The following is an 18,339-nucleotide window of genomic DNA, read 5'->3' on the forward strand; positions in this document are numbered from 1 at the left end:
TTTATCTCCGAGGACTCTGAAAATTCTTTTCATCACATTAAGAATAAATGGCCAGGAGTTCCCGTCGTGGCTCAGTGGTTAACGAATCCGACTAGGAACCATGAGGTTGTGGGTTCGATCCCTGCCCTTGCTCAGTGGGTTAAGGATCCGGCGTTGCCGTGAACTGTGGTGTAGGTTGCAGACGGCTCGGATCCGGAGTTGCTGTGGCTGTGGCATAGGCCGGTGGCTACAGCTCCGATATGACCCCTAGCCTGGGAACCTCCACCTGCTGAGGGATCAGCCCGCGAAAATGGCAAAAAAAAAAAAAGAATAAATGGCCAGCACTGCATTCTCATTACCTCACTTTAATTTTTACTATTTTCTGTAATATTTGTCACCATAAATTTACTTATTCATTTCGTGTTTGGTGTTTGTTTTATGTCTACCATACCTGTCATTGCTAGAAGAATGTTAACTCCAGATATCTTGCCTATGACAGCATTTGGCATAACATAGATGCGGAATCAGCTTGTGCTGAATGAGTTCTAGGACAGGAGTATTTCTTGCGTCTTTCCAAATAGTAAGCATAAATCCCCCTAAATGGTTTACTCACATTGTTCTAGGCTTATCCTAACAAAGCACATCTATGCATAATTTGTCTTCCAGGATGTCTGGAGAGTAAAAAGGGAATCTGTGGAGACTGGGGTTGAACACATCCCTCCTTGGCTTTATTAGACATGATGGTCTCTGAGGAAACTATTCCCCATTAACATTAACAAGTGGGTTTCTCTTTCACATAACAGTTTCATGTTATTTAGTGTGAAACCATTGCAAAGTGACTAGTCTTTGGGTATATTAATTGCATTCATTTCTAATGCCCAAAAAGCTGAGGCCAAATGTTGAGGCTGGTACAGCATGACTCACACAAAGTGCTAATTCTGAGAGGTCGACCAGTGTGCATCTTTGTATGACATCGATCTCCGCCCCTTACCTCTGCCAGCCCCCCACAGACATGGCAGACATGGTAAGGAAAGGGACTTAAGATTTATTATTCTGCAGGGTAAGCAAATGTTGAGAGTTTAAGCATCCCATGTTGTAATTAATAGCAGAGACCCACAGAGCAGGCTGATACACTGAACAGGTTTTGAAAAGCACTGTGCAATGATCAAGTTCAGGCTATGTAGTCCTTTTCTGTTTCTTCCTCTTCTTTCTGCACCTTAGCCTTGGAGTGCCCTGGGGTTCAGTCCTTGGTCCCTTCTTTGTATTATACTCAAGTCTTCCCCTACTCCTGCCCCTGCCCTGATGAACTTAACTCCCATGGCTTTAAATACTAAATACTAATTGTTGACTACACTGAAGCATATATTCTAGTTTTCAACTTTATTCTAGACTTCATATTATATATACAACTTTTACATCCAACAATTCTACATGGATGTTTATCTTGCCCTTCACATTGAGCACATTTTTTAATTTTAATTTTTGAGTTATAATTAACATACAATGTTATATTAGTTTTAAGTGTACCGCATAGTGATTCAGTATTTTTTATATATTAAGAAATGATCACTGCAACAAGACCAGTTACCATATGCCATTCCTTGTTAAAAAATCTCACTCCCAAAACTTACTTCACTTACAATCTCAGTTGTGGGCAATTCTATTATTTCACTTGTTCAAGCCAAAAGGCAGAATTAGTCTTGGCTCTTCTTTTGCCTTCCCAAGCCTCATCAAAACTGCCAAGAAATTCTGTTAACTCTATCTTCAAAATACATCTACTATATGCCCGTTTTTCTCCAGCTTTACTGCTATCCTGGTTAGAGCTATCATTATTATCTCTTGCCTGGATTATAGTAACAACCTTCTAATTGGTCTCTGCTTCCAATATTAGGCCCCAATAGATGGTTTTCAACAAAACAGTTGGAAATAACCTTTTAAAAATTAAGTTAGATTACATCACTCTGCTCCAAAGCCTCCCTAGTCCGTTCTAAGTAAAAACCAAAGACTTCGCAGGGCCTGGCTCCCTGTCGCTGCTCCAACTTCATCTTCTTCTCCTCGTCCCCTCTTCCTCCACTTCTGTCCTGGCTTCTTTATTGTTCTTGGAACACACCAGGTACATTCCTGCCTTTGGATTTTTCTCAGTGGTCTCTTCAGCTTGTAACATTTCTCATCCCAGACATCCACACAACTTGCTTCCTCATCGCCTTCATATCTTTGTGCAAAGGTTACCTTTACATTGACCATCCCTTTTTGAGTTGCAATTCACCTTCCCCATCTGATATTCCCATTGGTTCTCTCTATACAAATTTTTAAAAAATTTCCTATTGAGGTAACATTGGTTTATAATGTCATATGTTTCATTTATATAAAATTGTATTCCTCCTATATATACTACAGCATGCTTACCACCACAAATTTAGTTTCCATCCATCACCTTGCAGTCAACCCCCTTTACCCATTTCATCTTCTCCCTGCCACTTCCCCTCTGGTAATCATTCTTTTGTTCTCTATATCTATGTGTTTGTTTTTGTTTGGTTTGTTTATTTATTTTGCTTTTTTGTTTGTTGTAGTCCATGTGTGAGTGAAATCATATGGTATTTATCTTTCTCCATCTGATTTATTTTACTTAGCATAATACCCTCAAGGCCATCCAGGATACTGCAAATGGCAGGATTTCATGTTTTTATCGCTAAATAGTATTCCTGTGTGTGTGTTTGTGTGTGTGTGTGTGTGTGTATATGACATTTTTATCCATTCATTAATTGCACTTAGGTCATTTTGATATCTTAGCTATTGTAAATAATGCTGCACTAGACATGAGTGTGCATATATCTTTTCAAATTAGTGTGTTTGTATTCTTTGGATAAATACTGAGAAGTGGGATAGCTTGAGTATATGATAGTTTTGGTTTTTTTGGTTTTTTTTGTTTTTTTTTTTTTTTTTTTTTTTTTTTGACTGACTTGTGACATACGGAGTTCCTGGGCCTGGGTCAGATCTGAGCCACAGTTGTGACCTACACTGCAACTATGGCAATGCCAGATCCTTAACACACTATGCCAGGCTGGGGACCAAACCTGTGTCCCAAGATAGTACTGTTCTTAATTGAGTTATCTCCATACCGTCTTCTGTAATTTCTGCATCAATTTACATTCCCACCAACAGTGTATGAGGGTTCTCTTTTCTCCATCTCCTCACCAACACTTGTTATTTCTTGCATTTTTGATATAGCCATTCTAACAGGTATGAGGTGATATCTCGCTGTGGTTTTGATTTACATTTCCCTAATTATTAGTAATGTTGAATATCTTCACATGTGCCTATTGGCCATGTGTATGTTTTCTTTGGAAAAATTCCTAATCAGTTCCTCTGTTCATTTTTTAAATAAGCTTGTTTTTTTTATTGTTGAGTTATATGAGTTCTTTATTCTCTGTATTCCTTTCAGAGAATAAAGTGTACTCAGAACTCCATAGCATGCTACATAGTTTATTTATTATCTTTATTATTATCTGTGTCTCTAAACCCAAATAGAAGCTCCATGAGACTGCAGATTGTGTCTGTTTGCTTCAATAAGAAGTCACAACCATACAGAATGGGCTGGTTTACTTAGCAGGTGCTTAATAAGTTTGTTAAAAGTATTAATTTTTACTAAGTTCCACTTTTACACCAATCGAATGTTCTCCTCCCTTCCATCCTGAAAAACTGATTCCTATTTTTCCCTCTAAGAGAACACAGGGAAAGCTTGCTCTAAGTTTCTCAGGATAATCCCTAGCCAGAAGGTATATGTGGCCTTCCCCACATACAAATTCAGATGCATTTTGCTTGAATTTTTCATTTACTCCAGTGGTGTCTCTAATTTTAGCCTAGGCCTACCCTGCCATACTTAAAGTAAGCAGTGATGTTTTCCTAACTTTATGATCAATACACAGGCCTGTCTTCACGAATGTGATTATGACTTTTGATCCATTAATCTCTAGTCATTATCCCAAAAGCCAGGAAGGACTGAACTGAACACCATTTAAACAGTTTTGCTCAATTGTTGAGGCTATCAGAAGAAATTAGGCCCCAAATACCATTAAATCCAAGGGCATTTGCAAACATCTTGTGAGTCAATATCTTACAGCTCATATTTCCCTCTTCTCCTCCTGTGATTGATTTATGTAGTCAAGTTCCCTGAGAGTTGAAAGCTTATACCTAGCTGAAAATGACCCATGTGTGAGAATCTTGGGCTCTATCCAAAATATCTAAAGAGAACGTAGAGATTGAGTTGAAATACCAGAAACAATTTAACTCATTATCACTCAACCAGTTAACAGGCATACTGGGAAGGAAGCCACCTAAAATGCATATGGACTGTACCAGACCATTAAAGGCTGCTCATGCCCAAAGATGTGTGCATCCCAAATATTTCAAAGATCCCTTTGAGGAAGTTAACTATTCGAGATATTATTTATATATCATACATCCCAGGGTCTTATTTGGGAATACAGAATAGGGTTCTGGATGAGAAAATGACGATGTTAACTTTATTGCAGCAAATGTATATTTACAAATTATAAATCTTAAAATAGTATGAATGGTCATACTTTCTATAAAGAAATAATAGCTTAAAATAGACTGAAAAGAATGTCCTATCATATTGCATCACATTCATAGAAATAGCAATGCCATTTCCATCTCCAAGTATTGTGAACTGGACTCTGCAATATTCTTTTGACAAAAATCCTTTAAGTTTTAGTGGTCTTTTACTTTTCAGATGACATAGCATTTCCAAATATATAATTTCAGTAGTCTCCAGGAGATTATTTCATTTTTGTTTCACAGACAAAGATAATGAAAGTTACAGGTAAAAGAACTTGCCAAAGGCCAAATATACAGCTGTAGCACATACAGTCTTGTTGTTCTTGGCCCCATCTGCCTTGTTCCATACCCAGGTGCCTTCATTTGCAAGTCCACAGTAGGATTCTGGAGGCATGAGGTGTCTGGAAGTTCTTGCTAGAGGAGGTGAAGGTGATAAATTCTACTACAGCAAATATTAATATTTATTTCCATATCTGCCTTTCCTATTAGATGATAATCTTTTTAAGGATGATACATTAAATCTGTGTCCCTCATACCTGGCACGGTATCTACCATGTTGTCAGTATTAGAAAGGTTGAATTCAGAGTTCCCATCATGGCTTAGCAGAAATGAATCTGACTAGTATCCATGAGGATGCAGGATTGATCCCTGGCCTCACTCAGTGGGTTAAGGATCTGGCGTTGCCATGAGCTGTGGTGTAGGTCACAGACATGGCTTGGATCTGGTGTTGCTATGGCTGTGGTGTAGGCATGCAGCTATAGCTCCGATTTGACCCCTAGCCTGGGAACCTCCACATGCTGCAGGTGTGGCCCTAAAAAGACCAGAAAAAAAAAAAAGAGAAAGGTTGAATTTTAAAAGTCTTAATGAGTATGAGTGTGAGGCTCTTTTTCTCAGGGATATACTGTCCTGTCACTAAGAACAGAGGACCTTCTCTAGTTCTGGGAAAATATTAGAAAATATATGGGAACTGGGCTCATTCATTCAGAAACTACTTATTGAGCATCTACTATATGCCAGGTGTTAGACAAAAAGGCATAGTAACGCAGAAGATATAGACATAGTGCCTATACTCGTAAGAGCGCTCATAGTCGTGGAGCTGTGCTTTTAACTCTTGTTACAAAGTATGGGCTAGTGATTCTCAAACTTAAACGTGTCTATGAATTACCCAGGAATATGGCAGATTTGGATTCAGTAGGTCTGGGGTGAAGCCAAGGAGTCTACATTTCTCACAAACTCCCAGTTGATGCTGATTATGCTGGTCACAGGTCTACCATTTGAGTAGTAAGGAGCAATAGTATAAAATTTTATTCTATTGAAATATTGCCTTCTGTTCCTTCCCTGGCAAGATTTCCCAGTGTTACTTGTCCTTGTGTGTGTGTGTGTGTGTGTGTGTTTAATTTCATGCAATTTTATCTATCCAGGTTTGTAGATTCACCATCACAGTAGACATACAGAACAGTCCCATCACTCCCAACACCCACGCCCACAACATTGCACACCTCTGACAATCACTAATTTTTTGTCCATCTCTATAATTTAGTCATTTCAAAAATGTAGTATAAAAGAATCATACAGCATGTAACCTTTTGAGATTAGTGCCTTTATTCTGTGTAATTCTCTGGAGGGTCATCCAGGTTTTTTCCTGCATCGATAGATCATTCCTTTCTATTGGAAAGAAGTGTGCCATGGATGAAAGTACCACCATTAGTTTAGCCCACTACCATTTGAAGGATATCTGGGTTGTTTTTATTTTCAATTATTACAAGTAAAAGTGCTCTGAACCTTTGTGTACATATTTTTGTGTGAACATAAGTATTCATTTTGGGGGGATAAATAACCAAGATTGCAATTACAGGGCAATATAGTAGTTTCATGTTTAGTTTTATAAGAAACTGCCAAATCAGGAGTTCCTGTCATGGCTCGGTGGAAACGAATCTGACTAGCATCCATGAGGACACAGGTTCGATCCCTGGCCTTGCTCAGTGGGTTAAGGATCTGACATTGCCGTGAGCTGTGGTGTAGGCCACAGACATGGCTCGAATTTGCTATTGCTGTGGCATAGTGGTTACAGCTCTCATTCGACCCCTAGCCTGGGAACCTCCATATGCTGCAGGTGCAGCCCTAAAAAGACAAAAGAAAAAGAAAAAAAAAAAGAAACTGCCAAATCATTGCCCAGGGTGATTGTACAATTTTATATTCCCACTAGTAAAGCTTAATTGTTTTAGTTTCTCCTCATTCTTGCCAGCATTTGGCGTTGTCTCTACTTTTTCTTTTTTTTTAATTTTAGGAATTCTAATAGATAAGTAGTCATATCTCAAAGTGGTTTTAATTTGCACTTCCTTAAGGGCTAATGACATCAGACATCTTTCAATATGCTCTGTCATCTGAATGTTATCTTTGTTTAAATGGCTGTTTGTGTTTTATCCCAAATTCTTTTTTTTTTTTTTTTGCCTTTTTAGGGCTACACTCGAGGCATGTGGACGTTTCCAGGCTAGGGGTCAAAGCAGAGCTATAGCTGCTGGCCTACACCACAGCCGCAGAAACATGGTATGTGAGCCACGTCTGCGACCTACACCATAGCTCACTGCAATGCCAGATCCCAAACCCACTGAGCAAGGCCAGGGGTTGTACCTCACTCCTCATGGATACTAGTCAGATTCATTTCCGCTCTGCCGCAAGTTCTAAATGGATTTTTTTTTTTTATTGTTTAAGTTGCATTTTAAGAGTTCTTCACATATTCTAGATACTACCACTTTGTCTTGTACTTCTTAAGAAATATTCCCTCCCAGACTTAAGATTGTCTTTCATCTTCTTCACAGGGTCTTTTGCAGAGCAAAATTTTACAATTTTAGTGAGGTCCAATTTGTCATTTTTTCCTTTTATGTGTTGTACTTTGGGTTTCAAGTTTAACAACTCTTCGCCTAGGCCTGATCCAAAGATTTTCTCCTATGACTTTTTTTCTCATAATGGTTTTGAATTTTACATTTAAGTCCATGAACATTTTGAACTATTTTGAGGGGTATAAGGTGTGAGATTTAGACTGGAGTTTATTACACTTGTTGAGGTATAGCATGAGGTCCCGGTGGGTGTTACGTTTAGTTTCCCACTGGATCCTACTGGCATCAACCTTACACAAGTGGAGCAGAGCATTTATATCTCACTGTAGACAGCTGAGGTGGAAGTTCAGCCAACCCTTCCCTCCGCCAACATCTTTTCAGCAAATGTGTGCCACTGACTCTCACTGCCTTGTTGATGCTGAATCAATGTGTAAGCTCAGCTCCTTACTGGGCCCCTCTGACACCAGGGAGGAGGACAGCTGAACACGTAACATACAATATTTTGTTACTGGCATGGTGTGTGGGGTGGGAGTGGGGAGCTCAGCTCTCTTTGGGGCCCCAGTGATATTACATGATGATGGGAAATAGAGCGTCTGCCAGCTCCACCTCTCATCACCTCATTCTCCCTCATTGCTGGTGGGTGGAGATTGAGACTCCTCCCCATTGTGTTACAAGGAAAGGATTGAGAAGGACTGCGAAGGCCAATAGGGACTAGCTCTGCCTCATGCCACCTCATTTAGTCTTGTGTCTTCCAGGAAGATGTATCCAGTCTGTTCACTACTGGATCCCATTGACATTATCCTGGATGAGAGGGAGAATGGTAATAACACCTGCTTCTGGCCAGTAGGGGATGGAAGATCAGATCTTCACTTAGCTTCACCAATACTATTCCTGTAGGGGAACTGAGGCACAGCCTGCCTGTGTGTGCTGGGCAGAGGATAGATGACTAGCTCCCCCCTCAACCCTGCCATTTCCATTGGGAAGGGGAATCTGAGGGCTGCCACCTCTTCTGAGGTGCAGGGGTAGTGGTAGAGTGGAAGATTAGCTTGTGCTTGGTTTCAGTGGAACTTTGAGGAATGTGTACAGTTTTTCCTTTGGTCCATTTGTTTTTGGTTGGATTAGGGTGGCTATTGCCAAAAAGGTTTCTGTTGTTAAAGTACCTGTTTTCCGGACCTTTAGCTGAGGGAAGCAGGGATTTTTGTTTGTTTTTAGATCTGTGCTTATTGGTAGTTCTGGGTAGGAGGTTTTTTGTGGCATCCTGTCTGAGATATACAGAAGTGATAAGAAAACACAAGAAGGGAGTTCCCATTGTGGCTCAGCAGGTTAAGAACCTGACTGGTATCCATGAGGATGAGAGTTTGATCCCTGGCCTTGCTCAGTGGGTTAAGGATCTGCCATTGCCATAAGCAGCAGCATAGATCGTAGATCCAGCTCAGATTCAATTTTGCTATGACTGTGGTATAGGCCAGTGGCTGCATCTCTGATTCAACCCCTTGCCCAGGAACTTCCATATGCCATGGTTGCAGCCCTGAAAAGATAAAACAAACAAGCAAAAAAAACCCCAGGAAATTCACTGCCATGTCATGTTGTTTCCTCAAGCCCCCTGCAATTTAAACCACTATGGGATGGATGGGATTGGCTTCTGTGGATTGTTACTGAGGACTGACTGTTGTTCTTAGTCCTAAAACTAAGAGCCCTGAAGGCATAGCCACATGACACTTCCTTTGTTTCCCATTAAATTGCTCCTTTTTGTGTGTGGGGGCTGCATGGCATGTGGAGTTCCCGGGCCAGGATCACATATGAGCTGCAGTTGTGACCTACACCACAGGTATGGCAGCAACAGATCCTTAACCCACTGTGCTTGGCCAGGGGTGGAACTTGTGTCCCACTGCTCCAGAGATGCCACCAGTTCCATTGTGCCACAGTGGGAACTCTCAAATTGCTCCTTAATAATGATTGAAAGGAGCAAGGCTTCAGTTCTGAGAGCCACCCTGATGTGTGTCTGTGTGTGGTGGCTTCAAGGCTCAAAAAGTACTCTCAGCATCTGGAGAGGGGGTAGTTACGTGGGATGACAGCAAAGAAAGCTCTGCCCTGCCTTTTTGTAGTTCTGTCACATGTGAAATGAAAATGAGCTCCTGGTTATCTTTCTGCTTCTGAATGTGGTCTTTGCTTACACCTTCCTAGTCCAGCACACCTTGTGTTCTTTACTATTAAGCTAATGTTTTCAAATACTCAGCTCCAGAAAGGTCCTGGCAATCAATGGTGGGACTTCATTGAAATTATTCTTAACCTCTGCTCCTCTGTTCATGGACTCTCTACCTGCCCTAAGGATAACTCAGAGTGGCCAAAGTTTCATGACACTGTGAATTTTTAACATCTTCTTGTGAAATTGAGGAAAGTGGCAGACTTACAAAAATATCTGACAAGCTTCGGTGTTTAAAACACCTTTAAAAACACTTTTTAGATTCATGGTAAGATTTTATCAATAGTCATAACTCAGAGCTTACATGTGAATTTCTCAAATGTATTTCAGTTATAGAAAGTATATGTTCTCCCTCTGTATCAAATATAATGCAGAATTATGCAAAACACAAGTAAATCAACCCAAGTCATCTAGACTTAATAGCACAATTTGAACACCAATGCCTTTTGTAATGGAAATTCAAAGTATTTTGTTTATGAAATGATACTTATATTTTTTACCTGTGCTTGGGAGATTAGTGCTCCAAAGGTCATACAATCCAGGCTTCACTTGGAGATTAGGAAACTGATGCTCAGGGAAGATAAGTGGCTTGTCCAAAGCCACTTAATTCTGAATTAAAATTCTTATCTCTTAACTCTTGGACTAATACTATTTTCATCATATCAGTGGTTCTCACATTTTAGGGCTCATATTTCTGGAGGTCCTATATGGGTAATATATTTTCAGTGCTATGCTCAGGAACAAGTGATGCTTAGATGTACATTGAGTATTGTCTCTTTTTATTGTAAAGTGCCACATGGAAATGGCAACATCTCAGGACCCACATATTATAGTTCTCAATCATATAACTCATAATTTCCTACTCTTAAATATACAAGTTAACCACTTAAAAACAATGCACAGCCAGCATAATTTACACCACAGCTTATGGAAGTTCCCAGGCCACAGGTCAAATCAGAGCTGCAGCTGCCCTGCCTACACCACAGCCACAGCAATGCCAGATCCGAGTCTTGTCTGTGAATTACACCACAACTCACAGCAATGCTGGATCCTTAACCCACTGAGCAGGTCCAGGGATTGAACCCACATCCTCATAGATACTAGTCAGGTTCGTTACCACTGAGCCACAATAGTCCCTGGATGGGACTATTTTATATCTGGAATGGACTATCCTACAAAGGTACACATGATAGGAAGGTGCTCTTGACCTGAAGAGATTCCGGCTATGAAGACATCTGCTGAGGTGCTACATTTTGCTTTTGCTAAAGTTTTGCACCATTCTCTGTTGCCCCAGGTACAAAATGACACAGGGAATTAATACCCAGGAATGAAGCCTAGGTCATGTGCTTTATCTTTAGAAACCTCGGAATGTTTTTTTTCAACACTGCCTTTCTTATCTTTGAAATGGAGGAAACCCATGTTTCCTGGGGTTGATTTTTACATGAGAGGACATTCTTGAATATCATTTTTCTTTTGAGAGGCGTCTGCCCTTCTGCTGTAGTCATGGCATCTTATTAAATTTATCATCTCTCCCAGTTAAAACATATAGTTACAAGCCAGATGCTACTCTCAGAATTGCAATGCTGAAACAAGGTAGAATAGAAAAGATGTTTCATGTCCACAGAAATGGTTGAGGCAGAAAATGAATAGGATTGCTTTAAGATGAATCTTTTATGGATCAGTAGACTTATTTGGAGTTTCTTAATGAGGAGTTATTCCATTAGCAACTAATTCTGATCTATGTCTGCAATAAGGCATTCTTAAGTCATCTATTTCAGTATAAGAAGTCACTGCAGAAGAAATGTGATTATTGACTAAGATGGAAATAAATATTGAGGCAAAACTAAAACTTTTTTTAAACAGAATTATGGATATTACCCTTGATTTTGAGGTTCATTTCATCAAAGCATTTGGCTATTATACTTTGATGAGTAAGTTTATGATCAGGAAGGGTGAAATAATTAGTTTTTAAAGAACACTAAAACTAACACATTTTTGCCAAGTTCTTAGGAATGATTTACGTACAATGCATAGAGATATTATACAAAGAGTATGGGAAATGCTGGTGGTTCAACTGATTTTTGACAATGATACAAAAGCAATTCAATGGAGAAAAAGTTACCCTTTCAACAAATGATTCTGGACCAATTGGATAACTGGAGTTAAATATATAAAATGAATTTCAGCCTAAACCTCATACTATATACAAAAATTAACTCAAAATGGATGACAGAGTTAAATATAAAATTTAAAACTATACAACTTTTAGAGAAAAACAAAGGAGAAAATCTGACATCTAGGGCTAGGCAAAGAGTTCCTAGACTTGACACAGTTAAGAACAATTCATTAAAGAAAATACTGGTGTTCCTGTCGTGGCTTATTGGTAATGAACCCAACTAGTACCCACGAGGATTTGCATTTGATCCCTGGCCTCACTCAGTGGCTTAAGGATCCAGCATTGCTGTGAGCAGTGGTGTAGGTACCATATGCAGCTCGGATCCCACGTTGCTGTGGCTGTGGCATAGGCTGGCAGCTGCAGCTCCACTTTTACCTCTAGCCTAGCAACCTCCATATGCCACAAGTATGGATCTAAAAAGAAAAAAAAAAGAGAAAAGAAAGAAAATACTGATAATTTGGACTTAAAATTAGAAACCTTTATTTTATAAAAACTCTATGTTAAGTAGACGAAAACACAAGCTGCAGGCCAAAAAAAAAAAAAAAAAAACCAACTAAACACATATCTGCCCGCAAGATTACTATTTACAATATATTAAAACTCTGAAAACTCAACAGTAAAACAAAAACAAAAACAAATCTGATTAAAAAATGTTAAAAAGACATAAAGAAGAACTTTAGGAAGAGGATACATAGAGGGAAAACAAGCATGTAAAAAGATGTTCATCATTAGACGTTACAAAGATGCAAATTAAAACCACTGATGGGATACCACCATACATTTCTCAGAATAGTTACAATTAAAAATAGTGGCAACATGGTTTCTGGAGAGGTTGTGGAGAAACCTGATCACACATACATTGCTGGTGGAAATGTAGAATGAAAGGCACAGCCTCTCCTGAATCAAATTTGGCAACTTCTTATAAAACTGACATATAGCCCAGCATTTGCACTGTTAGCTCTTCATCCTAGAGAAATGAAAAATTTGTTCACACAAGAACCTGTACATGGAAATTGACAGTATAGCTTTATTTTTAACAGGCATAGTTGGAAACAGCTCACATGTTCTTAAACAGGAGAATAGTCACACAAACTATGGTACACCCATACCATAGACTACTACTCAGCAATAAAAAATTATATTGCTTTAAACTGTCGATACAGCAGTTCAGATGAATCTCCAGAGAATTGTTCTGATTTTTGTAAATAAATAAATAAATAAATAAAGCCAATACCCAGAGGTCACATATGATATGATTCCATTTACATAATATTTCAAAAACATATAATTGTAGAAATGGAAAATAGAACAGTGGTGGTCAAGTTTTAAGAGATGGTAAGATTGAGAATGAGGTAATCTTGGCTGTTAAAGAGCAGCATGAGATATTTTTGTAATGATGGGATTGGTTTGTATCAATATAAATATCTTGTTTATGATACTGTACTATAATTTTGTAAGATGTTACCATTGAGGAAACTAGGCAAAAGGTATTTCTAATCTCTCTTCTTTATTTTTACCACTGCATGTGAATCTAAAATTTCTTTAAAATCTTTTTTAAAGTTTACTTTAAAAAATAATATTCAGGGAGTTCCCGTTGTGGCTCAGCGGTTGGAGAACCAAACTAGCATTCATGAGGACATGGGTTCAATCCCTGGCCTCACTCAGTGGGTTAAGGATACGGCATTGCCATGTGCTGTGGTGTAGGTTGTAGTCGTGGTTCGTATCCCCTCCTATCCTGCGTTGCTGTGGCCGTGGCGTAGGCTGGTGGCTACAGTTCCAGTTGGACTCCTAGCCTGGGAACCTCCATGTGCCACTACTGCGGCCCTAAAAGACGAAAAAAAAAAAAGACCAAAAAACTTTAAAAATTCATAATATGTTTGTAATTGTAATGGAAATTGTGTTTAGTAATATTATGAATGAGTGGTACTGAGACCCTCTTTGAAAAAGATGCCATAAGTCTCCACTAAAAAGCACTCTCTCAGATATATAAAAAGGACACAACATAGGTATTTGTTCTCTCTGTATCTGGTTATATTCTTCACCACCTCATCCCAACTTGATCTTTGTTGTGGTAAAATGTGGAGACCATGAACCTTCCATATCCTTCATCATGTACTAGTATTCTTGTGCTTCCTATTTAAACAAACTCAGAAGAAAATCCATCTGGTAAGCTCATTCAGAGTAAAGAATTAGTACCTGAAGATTAAATGTAAAGGAGAAATCTATCAGAAGGATTCAGTTATAACACATGAAGCCCAAGGATATGTAATATCGACAGACCTCCCCAGGGACATGAATAAGCCACTGGAATATTACTACCAAGCAAGACACATCACAGTAGCTCCAGCTTGTCTCTCTCTGTACAATTCTATTATTTCTCTATCTGAAGTCAGGCCTTATTGATGTTTTTCATCACTTACTGATGCCTGATGCCTACATCTCACAGCTCCCAAATTTACTTAACTGGACAGTTGATATCACAATAGATTCTCCCATCATGATGCCAGATTCCTAGGGAAAGAATCTGATGGTTTTTTCCAAAGTCAGTTCCCTCCTCTTTATCCAATTAACTATGCGGTAATGTGGGAGGATGAACATGGTTATCGAGGACTTAGATCTAGAGTCCAGGGATGTTTACCTTTTGCAAGCCATGATGGACTACGCATATTGTTAAGGAGAGAATTGCAGGCATGAATGAGGCAGATAGCAATAGATGAACCTTTCTTGGAGTATGAAAAATACCACTACCTGGATAGTTTATACATAGAGTGGGGATGCCATTATCTATTTGTTGTATAGATGTCAAAAGTTTATATATCAGTGGTAGGGGATGAGCGTGATTCATCAGCCTCTCTTAGTATCCCCTCCATATTCCCTCAACACTCATCATCCAGTACCTGACAACTATGCCCCACTGAGAATTTCTGCCTAAGGGCTTTCTTTCACACAAGTGTTAAGTAAGTTAATGCCCTTAGAAAGTTAATGCTCCTAAGCAATGACAAATGAGAACTGGAGGATAAATTCCAGACCTAACTTGTCCCTGTGAAAAGAAGGGGATAACTCTGCGGTATTGTCTGTTCTGATTTTCAAAGACACAACCTCCACCCCGCCCCCAGAAAAAGTGAGCCACAGTTGTACATGTTACTAACCTCCAATAGCATATATTTTCTTTGGTTTCCTCCCCTTCCTGTCTCCTGTTTCATTCCCCTAATGGCATTTCCTGTGATCAACTACCAAATAAACCACTTTCCCTCAAATTCCTGTCTAAGGGTTTTCTTCTTTGGGATGCAACATAAAACAGAAGTATAGGACATAAATTGCCAAATGCCCATCTTGAGAGCTGGCATGTTGGAGGGGAACAAGAGAGGCCAGTGGTTGGAAAAGGTAAGAGTGAGAAGCAAGAGCCATGAGAAAACTTGAGGTCTGATGTGGACCCAGCTGAGTCAGGGTGGAGAACGTGAATTGGCTTAAACGCTGGAGCAGGATCTGGTATGTGCAGAGAAGGAACAAAAGAAGCATTGGAGAAGGGCCAATGGCCTTAGCCAGATCATGGAGCAAGATCAGTAATGGACGAGCTGAGTAAGACTCATCAATTTGAAATTTTAGCAGATGGAAACACCAGTGGAGCAGGGCCTTGTTGGATGCCTGCAGACATAGGATTCATGTGGCCAGTGACCTGAGGTGTATTAGGGAAACTTTTTGGCTGAGGTCCAGGGATGTGAATTAATCCATCTATCATACAGTTAGTTTTCTCTCTCCTCAGTATCCACAGAGGACTGGTTCTGGGGCCCACCTCAGACACCAAAGTCCAGGGATTCTCAAGCCCTTTGGCCAGCCTTCTACAACCACAGGTTCTGCATCTGTGGATTCAATCAACCATGAGTCATAAACATATTACAACCTGTGGGAACAGAATTTGCAGAGGGCTGACTATAGTCTTAGATACTTTGATTAATTGCTAGCCTATCTAAGCATTAAAATGCAGTCTTACCCAAAGCCACATTAGATTACTGGCTAGTGTTTTGCTTTAGATTAATGAAGAACATTTTATAATAGAGAAGAACTGTCTCCCTGTAGATATGGGCCCTCTGTTTAAAAGCTGTATTCTATAAAATATACTCTTTAAGTCTTCACAACAACGTTTTGCTCAGGAACATGTTAATTTACAAGCAAGTTACAAAGATCCCACAATTTGATATTCAATGAGAATATGTTAATCCTAGCAGAAAAGAGTACAGCAAATTACTTAATTAATCCTAAAATATGGAGACCAAGTCTCTTCTCAGTGATAGCTGATGAGGAGGAATCAATTCCAACGTCCCTCACTAGTCAATTAGAAAAATGTACACAACTACTTAAATATTAAGTATCTCCTGAAAAGAGCAAAAATAAATTTAGTAACTGATTATCACCCATATGTGTAAAATTCTGGAAACTCTATAGCCATTTTCATTTTAAAGTGGTTACATTTCCTTTATCAATTAATTTGGCAAAACTCTATTAGAATAATATGTAGGTAAAAATTAACCCAGATTCAATCCCTGGCCTCACTCAGTGGGTCAACTAGCCGTCATTGTCTCGAGCTGTGGTATAGGCTGCACATGAGGCTCAGATCCACTTTGCTGTGACTGTGGTGTAGGCTGGCAGCTGCAGCTCCAATTAGACCCCTAGCCTGGGAACTTCCATATGCCACGGGTGCAGCCCTAAAAAGAAAAAAAAATTAACCCAGAAACACAAAAATGGCACACATTCTATCATTGATGATCCCCTTTGGCCTACAAATTTGTCAATGAAAGATAAATTTTAAAAATAAAAAAATCAAAGAAACTTAGATAAGCTTTCCTGCTGTGGCACAGTGGGCTAAGAATCTGACCCCTGTGGCTCAGGTTGCTGTGAAGGTGCGGGTTCGATCCCTGGTCTGGTGCAGTGGGTTAAGGATCTAGTGTGGCCTCAGCTATGGCATAGGTTGCAACTGTGGCTTGGATTCAATCCCCGGCCCAGGAACTTCCATATGCTGTGGGTGTGGCCAAATTAAAAAAAATAAAAGAAAGAAAGAAAAATAAGATAAACATCTTCATAGACCAAAGACAAAACAGAAAGCTGGGGAATTCCCATTGTGGCTCAGCAGTAACGAACCCGACTAGTATCCCTAAGGACACAGATCCTGCACTGCTGTGAGCTGCAGTGTAGGTCACAGACATGGCTTGGATCTGGCATTGCTGTGGCTGTGGCATAGGCTAGCAGCTACAGCTCTAATTCAGCCACTGGCCTGGAAACTTCCATATGCTGGGGGTGCAGCCCTCAAAAAAAAAAAAAAAACAGAAAGCTGGAATTGTAGAATTGTAAATGAGGCTAAAGATCCATATTCTAAAGTAGACAGTGGGAGATAGAAGTTCAGTGCCTTTAGGAAAAAGAAGGACTAGAGAGGTCTTCAATATGAAATGGAAAAATAGTCAGCCTCACTGCATAAATCCAGGGGCTATGAGTCATAAAAGTAAGGTGAAAAAATACTAACTGCTGCCTGGGGCTACAACTTACATGGAGCTACCAGGCAATGTAACCCTGAGGATATGGGCATAGCCTCAGGACAGAGCTGCCTGAGGCTCACTAACCAGTCCTCATATCCCTACCAGGGAGGCAGCCCAAGCCTTCATTATGAGAGCTGTGTCTCAGCTAGGGGCCCCAGGATATTCATGGAAATAGCCTCACAGCTTCTTGCCAGAGAGGAAGGAACCTAGAGAGAGAAAGAAAGAGAAAACAATGCAAAGCCAAAAAACCCCCACAAAGTTACCCTTAGATAAGCCTGTGATCCAAAACACCAATATGCATGAAGAAATCTAATGTTAAGAAAGAGCCAAAGGAGTTCCCGTCGTGGCACAGTGGTTTAACAAATCTGACTAGGAACCATGAGGTTACGGGTTCGATCCCTGCCCTTGCTCAGTGGGTTAACGATCCTTCGTTGCCGTGAGCTGTGGTCTAGGTTGTAGATGCGGCTCGGATCCTGCGTTGCTGTGGCTCTGGTGTAGGCTGGCAGCTACAGCTCCGATGCTACCCCTAGCCTGGGAACCTCCATATGCCTCGGGAGCGGCCCAAGAAATGGCAAAAAGACAAAAAAACAAAAAAACAACAAAAAAGAAAGAGCCAAAAAGATAAACCTTGGGACAGGAGTTATTTTCTAATGATGTGATTGTTATAAAAGAGTTAGATAAACATTTTTTATTTGTTTGTTTGTTTTTGGCCATGCCCGCACATGTGTAAATTCCTTGGCCAGGGATAAAATCTGTGCCACAGCAGCAACCCAAGCTTCTCCAGTGACAATGCCACCAGATCCTTAACCCACTATGCACAAGAGAATTCCTAGACATGCATTTTAAAATGAGCATGGTTGGGTTCTTAAAGGTGTGAGGATACAACATTCATAAAAAGAGCAAGAAAATATTAAATAAGTAGTTATATACATAAAACAAGGTTGGTATGAAAAAGAATTAAATTGAAATGTGGGAAACAAAAATATAATAAAAGTAAAAATGAAGTTAATGAACAGGATAAACTCTAAAGAGAACACT

The 18,339-nt window shown here is 39.7% G+C and overlaps 1 pseudogene; it reads right to left on the reverse strand.

Annotated features, from left to right (window-relative positions):
- Window positions 1-4,816: 4,816 nt before the first annotated feature.
- LOC125117990 (60S ribosomal protein L21-like) overlaps window positions 4,817-18,339 on the reverse strand; it is a 107,316-nt pseudogene continuing 93,793 nt past the window's right edge.

The sequence above is a fragment of the Phacochoerus africanus genome, chromosome X (assembly GCF_016906955.1).
Source record: "Phacochoerus africanus isolate WHEZ1 chromosome X, ROS_Pafr_v1, whole genome shotgun sequence".
Taxonomy (NCBI): Eukaryota; Metazoa; Chordata; class Mammalia; order Artiodactyla; family Suidae; genus Phacochoerus; species Phacochoerus africanus.